At 52.2% G+C, this 22,656-nt stretch overlaps 1 protein-coding gene across 1 annotated transcript in view; it reads left to right on the top strand.

The window, feature by feature from the left end:
• LOC119108971 (papilin) overlaps positions 1–22,656 on the top strand; it is a 59,314-nt gene that overhangs the window by 3,665 nt on the left and 32,993 nt on the right. The window lies entirely within an intron of this gene.

Genomic DNA, 22,656 nt, shown 5'->3' with positions numbered 1-22,656 from the left:
AACTGCATGCTTGTCTCATAAACCATTAGGTGCCATTCCAAAGAGTTTTCATTGAGCGCTGTAATAACTAAAGGGGTGTTGGCTTGGGCAGGGCCGTATGTGTGGGGGACTGCCATGTTGTTGTGTTGTCACTGCATCTTTGTTCTGATTTAGCAGTCCTTCTAGTCTAGTATAGTCCATCTGGAAATACTACCAGGTGACACTCCAATCCCACTAGGCCCACAAGTTGGATCCAAAACTTTACGAAATGGTTTTGCTGTCCAGAGAAAACTTTTTGGAAAACGAAAGGCGATTTATAAATCATACCATTGCGCTGGATATTCTGTATCTAAACAGCCCCTCCCTCAAACAAGTTTTTATATGCTTAATCAGCCTGACTTTCCGAAAAGAGAAACTCGAGAGGAGCATGAGAAGCAGCTGTCTGTGGCACTCGCCCACCACGTCCTCAGCAAAGGCACATTACTGGTTAAATGGTCATGCTCATGACATAACTATGTGTCCGGTACACTGTAAGTCAGGGAGCCAACAGCTTATGCAGGCATCTCGGAATATGTGAGAGAATTTCTATCCTAAAGCCCATAAAATCAAACATCAATACAAAATTCTCCAATACTGCAAAAATACCATCAAATGCCAACATCATCATTTAATTTTGGTATTCCTCGAATGTGCACATAACGTGTCACTAGCTATTTTAGGCCAATAAAGCTATCGATGACACTGCTTTTTGTTCTCTCAAATTATACCTTTGGTTTATAGGGATATTTTTGGTAGGGATTCGTCTCGTTAAACAAATTACTCACTTCAGTAGCAATTAAATCTCACAGTGGCATAGAAACACACCAATAGTGTGCACTGCGGGGTGGAGGGGCTGCCTCCTTAGGTACAGTTGTGAATCCTACCCTTGCCCCTGGTGTGGTGAATCGGTCCTAGTCAACTTCATTCGCATGTTCATTGAAATATCAAGGCTCGCATGTAGGCTCATTAAAACGCTGCGCCGTAACCTCAGAACTTTCCTGAATGCCTGTTTAATCTAAAGCTCCTTTAAAGGTATCACTGTCGGGTATTTTGCTACTTTCGGATATCTTAGCGATGACCGTTATGGAGGCGTGCCCGGAAAATATGGCTCACAGTCAATCGCGCATAAGCCTCGCCAAAAATAACCTTTCGGCGTTCGCCAGACGACTCCGCTGCTGCCACACCTCTTCCGCACATAGACGTAAGGCCATAACATCCTGGCGTGGCGATTTCCTCAACACTTGATATGTTTGGTTTGACACGTGTGAATTGGCCGTCCCGCTGGTGCGGTAGTTCTTGCGCCTGCCGGGGGGCGGCGCCACCGGCTAACACTGAGTGGGACGTACGATGTTTTAGCTCCATTCTTTCCATTCAAAGCCATAGGCGAACAACTTTTTTGTAGCTTTCAGGATCGCTGGAGTCACACTCCCTCTCCCAGTGGCTGCCAGTGTGTTCTCGTCTCTTCTTCACAGGGAGCGGCGGACACGATTGTACATGTGTCCGTGCACATGAGTTCGAAGGGACAACATGAACTCCACATTTTCCAGCCTGGGCTCAAGGATTCCTCTAGGAGGAAATGTTGTGGTTTATAAATATATTTATTTAACTTTCCCTCTGAATTCAGACAAATGTGGGCAGCGTTAATGAGCTGCGGGACTGAATCTGAGCATGGTCAAAGATGACGCGACGGCCAGCATTCTTACACACGTGATCTTCGGGTTGGCTTCAGCCTGTTCAGAATGATGGCTTGATGACAGGGTTTTATTTCCACTTTACCAGGAACGCAAATGCGGTCGCAGCGTCCTCAGTACCTCGCGGCCTGATGAACATCACTTTCACAACCCAAGTATAAGCGTCTTCGAGTAAGCAAGTGACGAGGCATTCCTGAAAATTCACCAAACATTTATATCGGACCGCATCCGGCCGCGCCGTTTGATGATTTACAGGCAGCCGCTGGCGCACGTGGGTGTGAACAGCGGGCCGAGGCTGGGGAACGTGGTATGTCGTTATGTGATTCATCTTTGGAGTCATTCTCTGCTGTACATACATCAAGCTACATGGACGTATCTTTGTGACCTAAGGCAAAACTAAGCCAAGGTATGTGTGTATTGATGACCAGGAGACGGGCAAGCAGCCAGCGCAGGCGTGTATTTGGGACGCGTTCGGCCGTCGTATAATCTCGAAAACTTATCTGGAATATTGGAAAATTTCTGGACTGGCGTTGGGCACTGCGAACACAGAAAATTATCCCAGATTATATTGCATCCTGGGGAGGTCCCCGGAAAATTTTCAGAGCATGGTCAAGACGAACATTTTTTCCTCGCTATGTATAGCTATGATCGTTCGCTGTGCATGACACATGTGAGACGAATTTGCGAAATACTTTCTGGACCTGCCGAACATAGGTGGAGAATCTTCGTGGATAATTATCAAAGAGACAATCTTTCGTTGAGTAATTTCCCCGCGACAGAACGCGCCCTTACAAATCGGGGAAGATGCATGATCAGCATGATCAGCATGATCAGCATGCATGATCAGCATGATCAAAGAGAAAAAACAATCAAATTTAAAAGGGGCACCAACTCTCACAGGGCGCCATCACATAGAGGAATGCCCTCTCGTTTTTTTTTTTTAAATCAGGCGGTCAAAGATAATCCTATGCACCTACTGTTTTAATAGATGGTCACTAAATGTAGATGTTTGCGCTCATTTATCCGGATACATCGAATTAGTCCAATAACGAGTAGCGTCTACGCAAAAAACTGAACTTTTTTTTAAAGTTTTTAAGGTGTAGGGTCCTATGCCATCTTCTATAGCCATTTCGCACAAAACTTCGTCCAAAAATACAAGATCCTAGGAGCACCTGCCTGAAGTAATAGCTTAAAGTCCAGTGCGAAACTGGTGCTTGGCGTATATGTCTTGTTCATTATGCCTTTCAAGGGCCAAGGGCTGCTAAGCGTCTCAAAGGGATGAGGTGACGTGGCAAGTGTAGGCGACGCCACGTTGAACTGATCGTTCAGCGAATGTCCATCGATGTGGCGGCGACACCAAATATCGCGATCTTCGCAATGTCTTGTCGCGGACGGTCCAGCACCCATCCGACCAGCTCCTTGTCGTAAATGTGTCCATGCTGTGTTTGTTTTCACATGCACTGGCTTTCCAGACCATGCCTTCCCAGACTGACACCAACTGTAGTGATCAGTGTGCGGTGAGCATTGGGTTATGCCAGCTCTTTGCACGGAGACAATACATGGAGCAGCTCTGGTCGATTTCTTGCATTCAGAGGTGAATAATGTTCCTTGTGGTCAATTAATGACCAATGAATTGGTTCACTGCTGTGTATGGAACAGTAGCAATTATCACTCAACGTTGACTCGGGAAAATGCCTGGAACTAGCAGCTGTTTGTATTACATTCCGCACAAAGCTATGTCCCAAGCTGTCGCACAAAGCTATGTGCCAAGGTTCACCTTTTCCAGTGGATTATGTGGGTTGTGCCAGACAGGTGGTGTCTTGGTCAAAGAGTTGGCATCTTACGAAGTACAAAGCTGTCTTTGTCCGGCCCATATAAATGTAAAACAAGAGTAAGAAAAGTTTACTTTTGCCTCTGTGCTTCTGCCTCCTGGCTCCCAGAACCTCCTTACCCAGCTCCCGCTTGCGGAACATCTGCTCCCGCATCCCGGCTCCGCAAGCCCGGCTCCCAGCTTCCAACTCCCTGAACCCTGGCTCCCGGCCCCAAGCTTCCCGGCTCCCACCTCCAAGCTACCGACTCTCAGCTCCCAGCTCCTGGATCATAACTCCCAGCTCCCAGCTCTCGGCTCCCGGCTCCCGGCTCCCAGCTCCCTGCTTCCGGCTCCCGGATACCGGCTCCCAGCTCCCTGCTCCCGGAACCCTGGCTCCCTTCTCCCGGAACCCGGGCGACGGGCGCGGGCTGGGCGCCGGCCGGCAGCAGGAAGAGAGGCCGGCGCCGGCGGGCCACATCTGGACGGCGTCCTGTGCAGTCCGGCCGCCCCACACGCCAGACCGGACGGAGATAACGGTGACGGCCGCATCCGACTCGGCGCCACCGCGCGCCGATCAGACTTTCAGCATCGGGACGTTCAGAGCCGAGCGACGCGGCAGCGAGGCGTTCAGGGCGCAGGATCGGAGCTTCCAGAACCAAGGGGCACAGGATCAAGGCACTCAGGACCGAGGGCGCAGGATCGAGACATTCAGGACCGAGGAACGCAGTATCGGGACGGTCATGGCTTGGGGAGCCAGGACCCAGGCGCTGAAGACCAAGGGGTCGCAAGATTGGGACGCTCGGGGCCGAGATGCTTGGGACAGAGATGTTTAGAGCCGAGGGACGCAGGATCGAGACGCTGAAGCCAGGAAGGGGAGTGTCGCGACTCACGGACGAGGGACGCCCGCGAACAGGCCGTGAAATCAGTGAGAGACACGCTCAGACAATCGTGTAACGCGAATGTTTACGCTGAGGGTCCGCCGTTCTGACGCGGACACTCTGCGGAAGCCGGGAGGTCGGTCTCTTTGACGGTCGCCATATGTTGTCCGGCCTCTGTCGTGGCTGAACTGGCGGTACTTCACTGGAGGACATTAGTGGCTCGATGTCCCCCCCCCCCCCCCACCCTACTCTCCCTCCCTCTCTTCCAAAAACGCGCTCTTCAGGGCCCGCGAGCAGTACCGAGTAGTCTCACCGGAAATAGCTCGGGCGGCACGTGGTCCCTCTCGTACGCACATGCCCGACAGTATTAATAACAGCCGGCGAGGCGCGCCTCTGTCCGACCAGGCACGCGCAGTGTGAGCTATTAACCCGACACGCGCCGGCGGGAGTCAGGTCAGGGGTCAGGCGGGGAACAGACTGCACATCCGAGATTGCAATCGACGGTTGCAGGGAACATCAAAGACGCATCTCAGCGCCGTTCGGGTGTGAAGATTGGGCGATGCGTAGCCTGGCTGATTTCGACCAGCGCCGGCACACACCTCGCGAAGAGGTGCCGTTTGGGTCCATGGTGCCTTGAGGCCACGGAGGACGCTGTTCGGGGCAGCATCTGTAGAATTTCACTTCGTCGCGTGTGTTCACAGTTCAGTATCAAAGATGCTTCTCATCATATCACCCTAAACGGCTGTGCTGTGTTCACGGCCAGCCCACACACCCGGATGTCATGACCGAGGGGGTGACGTGACCCTACCCGGTGTTCGGGTCATGCAGTGCCGCTTCCTCCGTCCGAGTTTGCTCACTGCGGCTGCAGCTGTCAGCCGTCTGAACGCATTCGACGGAGTCATGCCGCGCTAGATTTGGCCTAACCGGAAATGGGGAAGTGCTCGTGCACTAAAAAGGCCCCACCGCCCCGGCTCGGCAGCAGTTTTTGCTGCCTTTGAGCGAACTTGGTCGTGCGGCTTCAGCAATGCTGAACGCATATCCCCATGATTCGAGGCCTCAGTAATCGTAAGAGCTCTCACCCACACAGGTCCACTTCAGACCTGGCCCACTTGTCACCTGCTCGTGGTGACCACTTCCTTGTAGCGGCCAGCGCCTCGTGAATCCCTTCTGAGTACGTGCCGGGGTGCAGACGGCGGCGTCGGGCGAGCTACACGCGCGGCCCACCGCGCCGGCGGGGTAACAGAGAGGGAGAAGGGACTGCCGAGCCGGCCGACGGGGGTCGGATTACCCCGGCGGCCTGGCGGCGGTGGCGGCCGCCAGCGGGCCAGGCCCGACATTCGATCCCCTGGGAACGATGCGGCGCCCACCCGGCGGCGGCCACCGCCGGCCACAGCGCCCTCCGACGGCACAATACCGGCCCGGGACTGTCTCCGACCTCAGCAGCGTCGGGCACAGCGGTCTCCGAGGACACAACACCGGCCCGGGACAGTCTCCGACCTCAGCAGCGTCGGGCACAGCGGTCTCCGAGGACACAACACCGGCCCGGGACAGTCTCCGACCTCAGCAGCGTCGGCCAGAGCGCCCTCCGAGGGCACAACACCGGCCCGGGACAGTCTCCGACCTCAGCAGCGTCGGGCACAGCGGTCTCCGAGGACACAACACCGGCCCGGGACAGTCTCCGACCTCAGCAGCGTCGGCCAGAGCGCCCTCCGAGGGCACAACACCGGCCCGAGACTGTCTCCGACCTCAGCAGCGTCGGCCACAGCGGTCTCCGAGGACACAACACCGGCCCGGGACTGTCTCCGACCTCAGCAGCGTCGGCCAGAGCGCCCTCCGAGGGCACAACACCGGTCCGGGACTGTCTCCGACCTCAGCAGCGTCGGGCACAGCATAGCGCCGAGTGGCATAACACCGCCGCGGTACCCTCAGTTCCCGACCGCTCCAGCGCCACCGCTGGTCAAGTGCGACAGGTACCCTTCTGAGCATAGCCCTGGAGTACTGCTCTCACTGTCAGTGAGCTAGATGGCTGGCAGCAGTTTTTCAGAACGGTTTTATAAAACCTCGGTCGCTACCGTCAGCAATTCTGTCACCTATGTGATGCACCAAATCATTACCGCGTGATGGTTGGTTCATTTTTTCATCATTACCGGAGCACGAAGAACATCTGATGACGAGCAAGCTTTCGAACATCCATTTACGTTCTTTCTTATAGGAAAACGCTTGCTGTCAGACCGCGTCTAATACCAGCTGGGTGCAAACGCCGCATGCTGTCCAGCTGGTAGCAAAGACGAGCGCTTACGACCACAATGGTCACCGTTACTCATCAGCCACCACTTCGCAGCGCGGTCGCTGCAGCACAAAGTATGCGGAAGCCACGCCGGCGCACTTTGGCTCTGTGCGGTGGGTGTGAGGGTGCAAGCTTTGCTCTTGGCACGAACCCGCTCCGGTTTCGCGCCAACACCGGTGTCGGGTGGCCGCCGAAGCCCAGCAGTCTTGTACTCCGTAAGTAGGCGGTAGATCGGAAACGCAGTCGAAATGGAGAACTTTCAAAGTCGGGTTGCATTAGGCTGTGTTAATCTGCGATTCCGAAGCGCGCTGGCAAGATGCGATATGTTATTCTGCTGAACGTGGCTGCCAGCCGAGATGAGCTGTCAGAGTTTGTGCACCCCTGCCGGCGTGCCTGGTTTCCGCGGGCCTTTCCCGTGCTCTGGGTGTCGCCACGGGCCGGGGCGCCGGGATGACAACATAACGTGACTTCGCAGTGGCAGCGGCAGCAGCACAATGCGCCATTCAGCGGGCAGCGGGTTCCGCTGCCACCGCCAGGCTCTTCCAATTTCCGGATTGGACGCTGGCTTGCAGGTGCCTCATCAGGCTCCGAGAAGCTTTGTGTAAGAGAGCTGCGGAGAAAAAGAAAAGGACTGGCATGTGTCGGGCTGAGCATAAGTTACATGGCATATGAAGCCCAAATGCTTCCCGTCTACTGAAGTGCTCATGCTAGTTGGCGAAAACACACTTCAAACAAAATTCAATACATCACACACCTCTTTCGTGCTAACACTAAGGAACGATGAAAAGACAGCTGCCCCATGAAGCCTCGCTGACTCAACACGTAGGCTGTGGGAGTTTCACCTTCGCTCATTGCAGGGGGTTGACTGGCACTTGCAACATTCAGTGTCACCACTTTCGGACTTCCATTGCCTGTCCTGATAGATCGAGGACAGAATACAAATTGCATTGATATCACTGTTATCGCTCATGTTGTATGTAGGTTGGCTCGGGATAACCCTTATAGACTGACTTGCCCGAAAGAAGGCTTGGTGTTTTCACGCGATTAGTTTTTGGTGGTCCTTTAACCCGCGGCGGTCTGGTGGCTACAGATAACCCGACACCACTCTGAGTTTCTGAAATAACCTCCAAACTGCGCGAGGCAAGCTCACAAAACTGGCGGTCCCTGACCATTAATGAAGTCGATGCCTCCTTAGAGACTTTTGTTTTTCAGTGATCGATCAGGTCAACGGGTTACTCGTCGATTTTTTGCCTTTGCATGGAGTACACGCAGCTTCCTCTCTCGCACTGCATCGCTTTGGTGTAATTCGTAAAATGTTGGTTTTGTCTGCCATCCGGGACCAGCGTGCATATGGGGTTACACCAGGTCACCGTCGAATGACAAATGACTCGACATAACTGACACATTTTCAGACCGCCTGCGACCGTGTGCTTTAAAAACTGGATCAACAGACAAAACTGTTTGGTGAATGACCGGGCATTGGACTGACCTGATATTTATCTTGACTATTTAGCACCATGATATGATTTGAAACATAGTTATTTGGTTGTTTCATCTTCTACCGACTTGAAGCCACCACGCTGGCTCGCGGGCCTGAACGTCGCTCCAAGAGTTTGATGACCTTTTAAGCATTTCGCCTGCCTGTGATGACGTGTGATTACACATTATCATTCGCGTGAAATATGTGACCTTGCCGATTACTGGGTAAAATGCACCAAAGCTATCGATGGGCGCCCAAACGTTTCCCGATCCGACGATTATACACTGAGATGTTTTGGAGATGTTTGGGAGTAAGCTGAGTTTTTTATTTTAATTGGTTTCGGAAAGTAGTAGCTTTGGCCATTTTCCCGTCAATTAAGGACGAACGTATAGACCGAACTGTGTTGGTATTGCCCAGGTTTTGGGAGAAGACACATTCATCTCCTCCATGCAGTCGGTTTCGCGTATCCATCCGCTCTGGTTGCCAAGGTCCGACATCAATGCCCAGAAGCGTCCCAGAATGGGCCGATCCATGGTTCTCTCACAAGGGGCGTGAACGGATGCTCACATAGACTCACACTCTTATCGATATGATTCCGCCCGAATGCATTGGCCTCGTGTACATGCGGCACCGGGTCCATGAGACCTAACTGAGTCTCCAGTTGTGTTCTTCTGTTGCTTTTTCAGTTACGTTTTCCGTTTTCCATATTAGTTATAGATGAACACTATTCCTTTTCTAAGAGCTTGCGAGGGAATAGTACAAGTTTATACAGAACAAATTTTAATAAATCGAGTTTGTTGCTAACAACTACTTGAAGCTGTGATCATTCGCCACGAATATGGTAGCTTCCAGAAAACGACGGCGGGTGATGACGGGACCGGGCACTCAAGATGGAATGTTTTCATGGCTAACATGAGATTCGTTCAATCTGCAGTATGGCTCGCAAGTGAGACGAGTCGGGCGGTGAAGTGTTGAACTAGCAATTCCCTGAGTAATAACTAGAGTAGCAACTCCCTGAGGAGCATTCAAGGTGCAGTTTCTCTAGTTGGCTTAACATTACTTTGTTTGGAAATGGCATTGAACGTAAATGCTTATCTTTAATGCCTGCCATTAATGGGTGTCATTTATCATCTTCGATTCTTGGAAACCATCACGAAGGAAGAACTACATCGGACCAGGCAACAAGACATCGTATTGCACCCATTTCGGGCAGCGATTAATCAATTTACCAGTGCACCATGCACTAACCACAAAAAGGCCAGCATGCCTGCCGTGCAGTCTTTGCATTCCTTTACTTTCACAATGCCCACCCATATTCTTAACAAGCATAGACATCACATAATTCCCCTCAACCAGTGCAAAATGTGCAGAGCCATGATTGTATTGTCTGATTTTATTGTATTGCTATCATAATTGTATTGTAGTGCTGAAATCGAGACGCGAAAAATTGATTTGCTATAGAAGACCTTCACCTGTCGTTTGTTTGCATTAGTATCGTCAAAATGTTAGAGGAATGTTTCACATCAGTTCCGTTACGTTTCTGCCTGATAATTATGGTTCTATGCGATGCCATCACGTGAAAGGTAAAGGCATTTATAGTTGTACGACCCCACATAACTAAACACTAGTTTACTTCTACCGTTGAGCGTCGCAAAACATGCAGGGTTAAAAAATACTACCTCTGAAGTGAACCTGCTGGGCATAATCTTGATTCAGCTCACTGATATGCGTACTCATTTTGGAGACCTGGGCTTTTATCATCAACAACAGCTCTAGCCACATACCGCACCATTAATTCAATTTTGGTCGCCCTGACTTCCCATGCCGCCTACTACCACCAGGTGTTACTTTGCACGACAAAGCCCACTAGTGTAATGATTCGACGCTCCTTCATCGGTTATCCCGATGTTTCAATGGTTTGTATTACTTTGGGAGAACAATGCCGCATGCTATACAATGAAATTATAATACATAACGCGTACAGAGTTCAAGTTTAAAGCCAGTGAAGCATGTCTTTCGGGAGCGTACCTGCCATCAAAAATGCCGGTCGTATTGTTTAAGTCATGAACGAAACTCATATTTACATTCTAATCCCCGGCCAGAGGAAAAAGGAGGGTACGTGTTAGCTGTCAGCCAGCAATACACGCGCTAAACATTTCCGAACGGACCCAGTGGTTGGCGTTCTCTCCGTATGGTTGTCCCCCTGTCCGCCCCAAACGTACGCGCGCCAGACGTCACAGCGCCGGTGCGACAGGGCCGCGTCCAAGGTCGTCGCTCCCGCCCTCAGACCTTCCAGGATTTATTTGTCCCAGCACGGTCCGTTTCGGCCCCGTCGGTCGCATCTGGAAGCCATCGGGCTGCGGGCCCCGCCGGCCGTAGCCCCTCGGTGCGCCCCGGCTCCGCCCATCCATCTTGACGCGTCGCGACCCTTCGGGCCCGGCATGCCGCTGCAGACCCGCCGCCGACGCCGGCGCCATCGCCATGGAAACGACCGCGTATGGCCGCCGGTTCGGCGCGGCCACGCGACAGCTGAGCCGCCGGTGAGAGGTCGCGGGAGGGTCTCCACGGCAGGGCGCCACCGTCTGCTTCGCTGCCAGCCTTAGGAGGGGTTCCTTGTTCGGGCAGGAGATGAGTCAGACATCCGGTCGGTGGGTGGGTCGTCTCGTCAGAGGTACGGGGGTTGTATGAACAAGAGTACGTCGGTCGTCCGGTCAGGGTTACGGCGGTGCTGCTGTCAGGGGTACGGGGATCGTGGGATAAGGATTCGTCCGGTTCCGCAGGGATCACCTGATCAGGGATCAGGGGACATAAGATTTGTTCGGGAGAATCATGGTCAGGGATGCGTGGGTGACGAGTTCGATGGAGCGGTCGGTGGACCGGGAGCGGGTACGGTGTCCTGCCAGTGCTTATGTCTTTTGTAACGGGGCTCGCCCTCCATGCGGCTCGAGGGCTCAACAAAGCTGAGCCGCCGTGCAAACACGCCCGCCACTCCCACCGGGCGACGACGGACGCCGGCGGGGCGGGCAGTCACCCCGTCCGACACACACGGCGGCTGACAGACACCCTCTCTGCACACGTGCTGCGTCACGCGGCCGCCGCCCGCCGCCGCACCGTCTGACTCGCGCTTATTGAAAGGGTGTGCGGAGACGGCGGCAGCGCAGTCGGCCGTCTGCGGAGCCACACGTGCACCAGACCACCCCATCCCTGTTACCGGGAAGTGATGACGGAGGGGATTCTGCGCGGTCTGGCCGCCACTGGACGATGTCATCGAGAGGGCAAAGTGTTCCGGTCGACCCGCCGCGCTCTGTCGTCTCGCTGCGGCATCATTCTGAGTCGCTGTCGTGGCCTGACCCCACAAGCCGCCCGTCTAAACATCTTGTAACCCGTCCAAGACTCCCGCCGCTAAGTTGAGCCTTTGAAGTGACGGGGACGCCAGATTGTCTGGTGGTCAGCGATGGACAGCGACATCATCGTCGGCGTTTGAAGGTGCCGGACCTGCCAAGAGCGCTGCCCGACCCCCCAACAGGCACTGATCGCCACTGACCCACTTCCGTCAAACGGCCGTTTCATCAGATTTGCTCGCTGATGAAGGAGAGCCGTCTGCCGCGCACAGACGGGCTGTCTGGCTGACCAGGCGTCGCTCAGGCTCCCCTCGGAAACACAGCACACCGCCGACGCGTCCGGCCTTCTGAGAGGTGTCCAATACGTCAGAGCGTCTCGCGGCGGCCGGTGCTGGAGCGGACGCATCGAGAGCACGGCCTCTCTTAAGCGCTACGATGCAAGACGGGGTCTGTCGTCCATCCACTGGGAAAGCGGACGTGCCAGGACGGCCGTCAGTAAAGAGAAACAACCTTTCCGCAGAATCCACAAGAGGCAACTCGCTGGCCGCCGGGCTTTGGCAGCGACCTGCTCTCGAACGCACCCGAACGGCAGCTGATGACCTCATCAGACAGTTCTGACAGTGTCTGAACGTGTAACTGGCTGTGCAGGTTTGTTGGGCACGCGACTGTCTGAGATTGTCGGTGACATTAAAATGCCTCGCACGTCTCTGCGACAGCGGAACTGCAGCCGAATGTACCACGCGTCGCGACGGTCCCGCTCCGTGGCCTCCCTAACCGATGACTTGTTGTGCTGTGCGTCTTGAGCTGTTATCTGGGACGGCCGCACTCCCCGCCGGATTCCGGAGATGCTGAGGAAGTCTGCTACAAAACAACCAGTGTGTGTATAGCAGGCGCTTCGCGCGCCCTGCTAGCGAAGCGCCACATTTGAAGCGCGACATTTCGTCACTGAGTTGGAGAGTTTGATAGAAGGAACGAGGAGTTCGCGAAAGCAAAACGCTAAGCGGCTGAACGATTCTTCCAGTCTTTCATCTCCTTGCCGGCAGTCTCTGCAGTGTCTTCAACGTTATACAGCGGCGGAATTTGAAACGCCCATGGCGTGATTTGTTAAAAAGACGTTTGGGCATTTCGTACTCGATATCCGGAACTAGGTCTGGTTATGGTTGGAAAGATTGCGCTGCTATCATACTTGGTGCCGCTTTTGCCCGGTGAAATTGATCTGGTCGCGAGCGATGCTGGCCCAAATGCAGGTCCTGTTTGCAGTGGCATAGACTCGGCTTTAGCCAGGCCGGCCTAGTTTCCAGATAGAGAAGGCTTTGGGTTTCCCTTGTTAGCTGTGCTTTTTTCGCATGTTCACCATTGGCGTCAAGGAACTGCATGACTTGGAAACAGTGAGTCTCGTGGCTTAATGCGCATACATGTGTCAAGTCTCCAACGCGCCTGAAGGCAGACTGTGCTGGAAATAAAGTGCCTTTAATTTGGTGTTGCTTTACATTTTGCACCACTGTTGACGATCTTACTACGATCTACGGCCTTCAACTACCACTATTATTCTGATATTCCACTATGCCACAATATTTATGTAAAGACTTAGATTAACCCTGTTACAGAAGCCACCGGCTCCCTAGTCATTTACAGATTATGATTGATTAGCAGCTCAGCTCAGAGACTCATGCGGAGCTGACTTTCCCGAATGTAAACATCCTAATGACGCCACCCACGGACCGATCCACCGTCGTACGTGCCCTTGGACTTCTATCTTCAGTACGAATGCCCGCCCACCACCATTACATAAGTCGCGTCGTCCAATTCAACCTGTAGTCCGTTTTTGGCGAAGCGGCGGCGGTTTTCCATGAGCTGCCATTCGCGGACGCTTCCGCCGTGAACTGGGCCACTTCTGCCGGAAGCGAACACGCCTATCGGTCCGAACTTCCGCGGCGCCGGCCGTCGGCGGGGCGGCGGGCCGACAGCGCGCACGTGCCGCCACGAGGCATCCGGTTTCCGTTGTCACGCTGCGGCGCGGCGCGCGGCCGGGCGGGCAGCTGCGGCGACGCGGCGAGGTCGGCCCCGCGCCTAGAGGCGCTTTGAGCTGTCGGAGGGCTGCTCCCGGGCAGGCGGGAGCTCGGAGACCGCGGGCGCGTTGGACCACGAACTGGCCAAGAGCCTGCCCTCGGGCAGACCGGAGCTCGAATACCGCCGGCGCGTCGGGCCACGCGCTGGCCAAGAGCCTGCGCTCGGACGGGCGGGAGCTCGGAGACCGCCGGCGCGTCGGGCCACGAGCTGGCCAAGAGCCTGCCCTCGGACGGGCGGGAGCTCGGAGACCGCCGGCGGGTTGGGCCACGAGCTGGCCAAGAGCCCCTGCCCTCGGATGGGCGGGAGCTCAGAGACCGCCGGCGGGTCGGGCCACGCGCTGGCCAAGAGCCTGCCCTCGGACGGGCGGGAGCTCGGAGACCGCCGGCGCGTCGGGCCACGAGCTGGCCAAGAGCATGCCCTCGGACGGGCGGGAGCTCGGAGACCGCCGGCGGGTTGGGCCACGAGCTGGCCAAGAGCCTGCCCTCGGACGGGCAGGAGCTCGGAGACCGCCGGCGGGTTGGGCCACGACCACTCTTGAGCGCGACGGCTTCGGAAGCCCAGCACGAGTACTCATACTAAACAGCGAAACAGCGTATGATGTAGACAATGACTCTCACACAGAGACGTAGTGTCTGATGCCCATTGAAATACAGTTCCGATTAAAAAATATTGTTGCAATGCATGAAACAGTTTTCAGGGCACGGCTACAAAGCTTTCTGATTCAGTTACGATGAATGGAACCGCATTCTGGTCTAAATGCTACGCACAAGTATCCCAAATAAATTGGAAGGCATCGTGAGATACATAGCTATGAAGGTTTTCTGTAAGACGCGAACATCTCGCCTGATCCGCATTTTACAAAGGTGCTCACATTCTGATGATGTGTCAGAGCCGCTCACGAAGTTCGACAAGCCTCTTCGCGACACTGATGACTTGAACATAACATCTCTTGTTCTGAGGAGATATAAATATATGTTAAGGCTCATGCGGTGTATATAAAGGACTATGACAAACTTCTGTTCCTGGTAGTCGTTTTGGGTAGAAATAGTTATTTGCGATTTTAGTGCTCAGTGGAATGTCGCGTTCCGGCTGCGCATTAATGCTATCTGAACAGCAGCGTTGCCCGTGGAAGCTATATCTGCACGGTCCTCTGGGGGCTCGGATGACGGGACGTAACGCTGCTAGACGGCACGTGACGCTGCCAGACGGCGCGGCGTGGGCGGCCTGGCTGTAATGGAGACGTGGCCGACCCGGGCCTCAGCTGATAAGCCGTGTCCAGCTGTGGACGGATTTCCGTCATTCTGGTGTGCGATTCGGCTTAGCGCTGTCTGCTTTGAAAACATGACTGGTCGTCAACATTCGCAGGCATGACCAGTCTGCGGGCGTTACGCGTCAGCTGGCTGCTGCATACCGGCGACGAGAAATGGCCGAGGGCTGTGTCGTGCCGATTCATAGCAAAACAACAGTGCGCGCCGTATCTTCCCCCATCTCCGGTCTCATAATCTGGACACGTCATGAGCACGCTTAAACAGATCTCCACTGGAAGCGACGGATGAATCACATTCCTTCCTTTTGGTTTTTCCATAACTCGTGTGCCTGCTAATGCCATGGATGCTGCAAACCTATCATGCACGTTGTAAAGCCAGCACTGTCCTTGACTTAGACTTGTAAGTCATTCAAGCCATTTGCTTGACATGTTGCCTGGGCAGATCTAGATCGCGGATCTAAGTCACTGATCGTATCAGACCGCATACACACCAGGCCAGGTCTAAGTTGTCTGGATAAGAGCTCTTCCGGCCAGTCATGCATATTTCCAAGCTATGGGCAATGAGCTAGAGTGGATGGCGGTGGGCGGACCTTAGCGCACCTGGAGATACATCCAACGAGGCTTAGACCACGCAAGGACCTCCATGCAGTGTTTGCGCGCGGTGGTCGGGCGGTGCCCCATCAGGTGACGCTTGGGCTCATTTACAGCTCATGCATGCAGCCTGCCGCGCATAAACGACGTGTCGCGATGGTGCAGGATGAAGCAGGAATAAGGAATTCTTGGCGAACGCACGCCAGATCACGAACGAGTTTCAGTGGCTGTTGTCTTGAGTTCCTCACTTGCGGAAGTCCGACGGTGCTGCCACAGTTCGGCAGCGCCCGTCTACCCGCCTAGCCTGGACTTCAGCCGGCCATGGAGGTGATCCAGGCCAGTCGTCTCACATTGCGTAGCCGGTTGCGACCTCCACCTCACCTGTGCTGCCGCCCCATGTCGGGCTGAGGCGTCGGTCTGGCCTCGTGGCGGCTGCGCCAGCAGAGCCTCTGGCGGCTACCATCTCAAGCGCACCTTTGTCTGGTGTGCCAGGCAGATGGCGCTGAATTGAATGCTTGAGGAGAGGTGCCTGTGTTAGAATCTGGATGGAAAGGCACCTTTTTCCACACTGGGCATTACAAATTTTGACCTTTTACTAAACGGCATGTGTCAATGCGCCGGACATGATACGCATACGTCTGGTCAGCGTTAGGAAACGATCAGAAACTGATCGCCGTCAACGTAATGAAGACGGGAGTTAGATAAAATTAGCAGCGAGTCGGAGGTAAACAGTGACGTATAGTGACAAGCATAGGAGGCGGATGGTAAGCCAGCATTTCCGAACGGGTCGTCCTTGCACTGGTGTAGAGATTCTGGGCTAGGTGAACTGCGTGAATGCATGCATCTGGGGTCAGTTAAAGGAATTTTGACACCGTTTTGGTACTTCACAAGCATTATTAGATCAGACGCGTACGATTTGATGAATACAACCAGTTTTCTCGAAATCGCTCTGAATAGCTCAGAGTTTTTATTTGAAGTTGCCGCTCCTGCGGGAGAAATGTCATTGACCTCCATGTTCTACGCTATGAAAGTAATTCACCTGATTTCCCTGCCTTTTCAAATGTGTGTGTGCTCTCATGTTTGCAACACACTAATTTGTCAAGATGTTTGTGTAATAAATGCTACGAAAACTTGAAACACTTCTTACACAAAGCAATAAACGAGAATGTGAAGCTAATCCCGTGAATTCAATAAAATATTATGCTTTGTCTTTACTTTCTCATCTATGGCACTTCCAACTGTGGCTCTTTTCGAAACGCACTCTGGCTTAATAGTATCACATGGTCTAAAGTGACGCACTGGCTCAAACTTCAACCAATCCGTTTCTCGGTAGCTGTCTCTTGCCGCCCGCTGTGCTTATCACAAGCTTTTGTATGTGCTAACATCATTTAGTGACAGCTGACGACTATCAACAGATTTTACCGTCGTCATGAGGACAGCGGTCGTGGCAACTGCAAGGAAAAAGTGTGGTACTGTTTCAAAGCGTTGACAGCGTAATTTGGTCACGAAGATGATTACAACGTATGTCTTTATTATGTCTTGATAGTGCTGTAGCGGCACTGTTAGTTGCTATTATTAGACGTAAATGATTCTGGGGTTTCACTAGAGTGTGTTTTTAAAACATGATCAAATGGACGAACACTCTCTTTAAGACAAAAAAAAAAACTGTTTCAGTCCCAGAGATGTGCATAATCATTCATACCCACACGCTTAATGTGGGATACCTCTGGAACTTTCATTGCGTTTAGCTTGGAAATGAAGTGGAAGCGCACTGGCCACCGGCAGCGGAGCCCATCAGACACATATAAGGGCTGCCTTTGGAAGCCGGATGATTAAGCGTGTGAATGAGTAGAAGAACGAACGAACGAACGAACGAACGAACGAACGAACGAACGAACGAACGAACGAACGAACGAACGAACGAACGAACGAACGAACGCACGCACGCACGCACGCACGCACGCACGCACGAACGAACGAACGAACGAACGAACGAACGAACGAACGAACGAACGAACGAACGAACGAACGAACGAACGAACGAACGAACGAACGAACGAACGAACGAACGAACGAACGAACGAACGAACGAACGAACGAACGAACGCACGAACGCACGAACGAACAAAGAATGAATGAATGAATGAATGAATTAGCGCATGAATGAATGGATGGGTGAAAGAAAAACGGAAAGAATGTATACATAGACAACATATGATTGAATGAAATGAAATGAAATGAAAAAATGAATGAAATGAATATGAAATGCGGAAGATAAAACAAATTGTATGAGCGATAGTTGAGCGCGTTTCTTGAATGAATTCATAGGCTGAATGAATGCGTGGCCGAATGAATGAATGACCGAATGCATGCATGACCGAATAAATGGAAAAGCAAATGAAAGAATGACCGAATGAATTAATGAGCTGGTTAAATGTATGGATGCGAGTGATTCTGAGAGAGTTTACTGTTTAACGTAATTAATTCAATGCGAAACCAACATGTTCACCTTTGCGAAGCTCAGTGGGTACCTATCACTGCTGTGTGATACTGCTCCCTGTGACGGAGCCCATACTGTAACAAATTGCGGAAAGTATGGACTTACATACAAGCACATATTGAATAAATGCATCAGCTCCATCAACAAATCTCAAATTTTTAGATTTCGGTCAGAGGTCACTCTACACTTAAAGTGGAAAATAGATTCTTAGGAGGAGCAGACCCAACTAACACTTGACTGGGCGTGTGGATAGATAAATCGCCTGCTTAAATGAAATATTTAAATAAAGACAAATTGTTTAAATGTGTGGGCGAAATAGATGAATGGGTGGACGGATAACTGCATGGATGAGGCGAATAAATGAACAAGTGAATGAGTCCATGGATTGGCCAAATAATGAATGATGGTGTCCAGCATAAATAAGAATTACTGCGCACGTCAAATTGGCATGCACATTCAAATTTTTTGAATGGTTGTGTGTGTGTGCAAATGCAAAGCACCATTTGCACATAAATTTACCCTTATTCCCCCCTACATTTTTGACGAAACAGGCTTACGGCGAAGAAATACCGTCTGATTTACGGGAATATGAATGAGGTATTGCAGAATAACACTTGCGTCTGTTGATGTCAATATTGCATGTGCTTTGCTGCAGGCATTTGGGATCGCGTTAGGAAGTACGAAATCTGCAACGGCGGTAATTATGCAAAGATACTGAAGGTCGCCAACGCTTCCAGCTGGTTGTACGATGACGTCACGCAACCAAAAGTGATCTTGTTTCAGAAGCTGGTAGAACTATTTTATTGGTAAATGTAGGGCCGCAGGGATGCATTTTTGCAAAACACAGGGGTGAGAAAGGGAAGGGAGGTGGTGCAGAGGGAAGAGATGGCTGAGCATGCCTCCGAAATACACTCGGAGTAGTTTTTTACCCAGATTTGACACACCTTTTACAGCTGGGCGCAGGGGTGGTGTTTCTCAAAATTAGGTTTTGGGCAGCTGAACCACCCAAACTATGAAAAATGAAAAATAAAAGACAAAAATGATAAGTTAACGCAGGAAACTGCATTCCTGGTTAGGGGGCACGATGCCGCCTCCCCCCTTAACTCAGGGGCGGATCTAAAGTGTGTGGGGGGGGGGGGGGCACCGGGCCATGGCTTCCCCTTGGGCCACGAAGAGGCTCAGTGGCTCCAGGGTAGCCCATAGCCAACCAACCATGTGCAGTTTTTTTAGCAAAAAAAGAAGAAACGCAACAAAATTGGACATCTCTGGATTTCCAGGCGACCAAGAACAGTTTCAAGCGAAAGTGAGGGGCCGACGAGAAATGAAAAAAGTTCTTCAATGATTGAAAAAGCTGTGGATAGTAAACTATAAGCCTCATTACACTGTCTAAGCGCTCTATGCTGTTTCTGGGGGGGGGGGGGGGGCTACATGCCCACTTGCAGGGTCCTTCCGATCGCTACGGAACCTTCCACGTTGCCCTTTTTCTCAGAGAGCCCTGTGCTGTTGCTGGGTTCTTCCTGCTAGCGTGCCAGGGCACTCTTGTCAGTCAAGGGTCCTTCCACGGATTTTTTCCATTCACCAGAAAGGCTCTGTGGACTGTGGCCAGGACCCTATATCTTAACCTGCCGGAGAACTCTCAGTTGCTCAGAGGCCCTTTACGAGGGTCCCGGTTAACATACCAACACGCTCGCGATATGCTCCCGGGCCCTCTACATTGGCCTAGGGCGCTTCCCATTCCATGTCGCTTGCTTAGGACCCTACGCTCTTGTCGGGGCCCATCTGTTAGCCTGCTTGGGCGTACTCGGTCTTTCAGGGATCATACACACTGGGTCTTGGGTACTTCTTGTCTGAATGGGGCGGGGGGACCTACGCTCTTGTGGGGGTCTGTTTGATAACCTGCTCGAGCACACTCGATCGTTCGGGAGCCCTCTACATCGGGTTTTGGGCACGTCATATTTGAATGGGTGCCCTACGCACTCGTCGGGGACCCCCTCTGTTCACTTCCTCGACCACAATGGATTGTTCGGGAGCCCTGCACATTCGGTCTTGGTGTTTGAATTTACGGCCCTGTGCTCCTATCGGGGTCATCTGATATCTTTTTCGGGTACACTCCACCTTTCGGAACCCTCCACATTGCGTCCTGGGCACTTCCTATCTGAATGGAGGGCCCCACGCACTTGTCGGGAACCACTACACACTGTCCCACACACACTGACCCCACACATTTTGGGGCTTATTATGTTGTCTAGAGTCATTACGCTGCTGATTGCCTTGGTCCTATATGTCCATTTGCCGGGCCAGTCTGATCACTAAGGAGCTTTCCATGTTTCCCTTGATCTATTTGCATTTCTCGTGGGACCTAACGCTGCCGTTGGGACGCTATCTGCTTCCATGCCTGGGCACTCTTGGTCGTTGCAGATTGTCCTCCAAGGATTCTTCCCATCCGCCCAAAAGGCTCAGCACGCGTTTTCCGGGGCCCCATATGCCAATGTTCACTCGGTTGCTCAGGGGCCCTTCATATTAGTCTCGTTTTTGTCGGCTTGCTTGGACGATCCTGTGCTGTTGATGAGGCGCATATAAGGTAGGGCAGCAAGACACCCGATGCTCAGGTGCCCTCTGTTTTGATCGGGGGCTCTTTCCCTTTTATCTCATTTGCGGAGGACTGTTCACTCCCATCGAGGTTCTTTCTGTTGGCCTGCCCGTGCACTTTTGATCGCACAAGGGACTCACGGTCTCGCATAACTGCGTTTCCTCAGAGGGTACGGTACGGTGCTCTGGCCGGGGCCTTATATCTCAGCCCGCCGGAGCAGTTCGGTCGTTTAGGGGCCCACCACGTTCTTCTTGGTTTCCTTTTGCTTGCTCTGAGGACCCTATACTTATTGAAGGGGGCCACTTTGTTAGCCTCCTGCGGCACCCAGGATCGCTCAGGTTCCGTCCCTTTTGGTCGTGGTGCCTTCGCCCTAGAGCAGCAGTCGGAGATGTCCCGATGATTTTTTACGCGCAATTGGCGAACGTAATTTTACGTGCCCCCGACAACGTGTCATTTCCAGTGGCTATTGAGCGTGTGACACTTAGTATACTAGTGCATCATATTTTTAACGTATTTTGAACGCCAAGATATTTTGTACTACTTTTTAACAAAGGAAAAATTGTGCATTAGTCATCTGCCATCAGCTGACTATGTCGCCCAACCGGCCAGCCGCAAATAAGCTAGGAATCAAGTCCCTGCTCGGTTTTGATGGTTGTTAGCAGTCAACTCGGGTTAACTTTGCCTGTTGCTCTGAAATACTTAGCCTCAAAATTACAGGATTTGACATAATCTGTTGAGCATGAATAAGCTCTATGAACATTCATTCGTAGTACGCCCAACTCTAGTGCTGCGCACAGCAAGATGGGTTTCCGTAATCGTCTCAAAATGTGCTAACCGGAATGCAATGACATTGTGTGACGGGGCCCCAAACTCTAGGAGCCTCAAACTCTATGGAGCCCCACAATGCTGCGTGCCCCTCGTTGACGAAATCCCGGATCCGCCCCTGCCCCAGCTGAATAGGAAGCTGCACCTTTAGGCTGGTTGTGTTAAGTATGCCTTTACCTGAATTCGATTGGTTTAGTCTCAACCATTTTTCAGTGTTTCATGGTCAGCAAATGACACTTAGGTGCAAATGAACTCACGAAACAAAAATGTTTGAAGGTTATGCTGCGTTGCATTTAATGCGCCTTTGTTCTTGTGGTTTATCGCATTAAGAGGTATGTTGCGACGGTTTGTGAAAGGTTTGACTCCAAGTGACAATTTGGACGGTTCCAAATATCGTTGATGACAGAAAAGGCACTTTTTTATCCTTGCAATCTCTGGCGGGTGTGTCGTGAGATAACGTGTGTAAAACATTGCATTCCCAACACATTGCAGTCCTGATACCTCAGTGCCTTCGTTCAGCTCGCCCGGGTTCGTCATGGACATCAGGAGCCCTGCTGTCTATGAATGATAGCTTGATTCCATGGCACATGTCTTTCTATGAACCTTTCTTTCTATTTGCGTGTTCCCCATAAAACCAAGCAGAAAGCGTAAGTGCGATGCACCGAATTTTCACGCTTTTTCACATCCTCCCAGAGTGCGCAGCGAAGTTGGATCAGATGGACATGAGAGGATTCTCCTGCACAATTTGCCAGTATTTAAGTTTTGAAACTGTGAGGTATTATTTACCTTTAATAGCCCGTTCGCTGCGTCTGAAATCAGAACAGCTAATACTAGGTGTTTAGGTGGAGACTGCCCGAATTCTTGAGCTTACACACCAAGAAACAAAAGTGAAAAATGTCGTAGTGTTAAATGTAGTAATGAACAGAGCGGTATGCACTTTGAAGAAATTTCAACTTTGGAAGCACAGAATACAAAGTGTCATAGCCTTCTACAATCCCCTTTTCTCCCATCCACCTCTAATGGCCCGATTTCCACAAAACCGTAAATTGAGGCACACGTCCTGCGACGGACACATTATTCAGTCCGACTGGCGGGGGAAGGTCAGCTGACAGCTGGACAAAGACGGTAGCCTTGCACGGCGCGGTCACGCCTTACCACCGCACAGCACCTAAATACCTCTGCAGTCTCGCCTGCTGAAAGGTCAGAGATAAAACCACGCGATCAATCGCATGTTTAGTGTTGTGTCGGCCTGTGTTGAGTGGCCGGCTCAGGGCACGAACAACGGCTTAGGTTCAGCAGCGATCCTGC

The sequence above is a fragment of the Pollicipes pollicipes genome, unplaced genomic scaffold (assembly GCF_011947565.3).
Source record: "Pollicipes pollicipes isolate AB1234 unplaced genomic scaffold, Ppol_2.1 Scaffold_2555;HRSCAF=2994_pilon_pilon_pilon, whole genome shotgun sequence".
Classification (NCBI taxonomy): Eukaryota; Metazoa; Arthropoda; class Thecostraca; order Pollicipedomorpha; family Pollicipedidae; genus Pollicipes; species Pollicipes pollicipes.
This window is presented reverse-complemented; position numbering and strand designations above follow the sequence as displayed.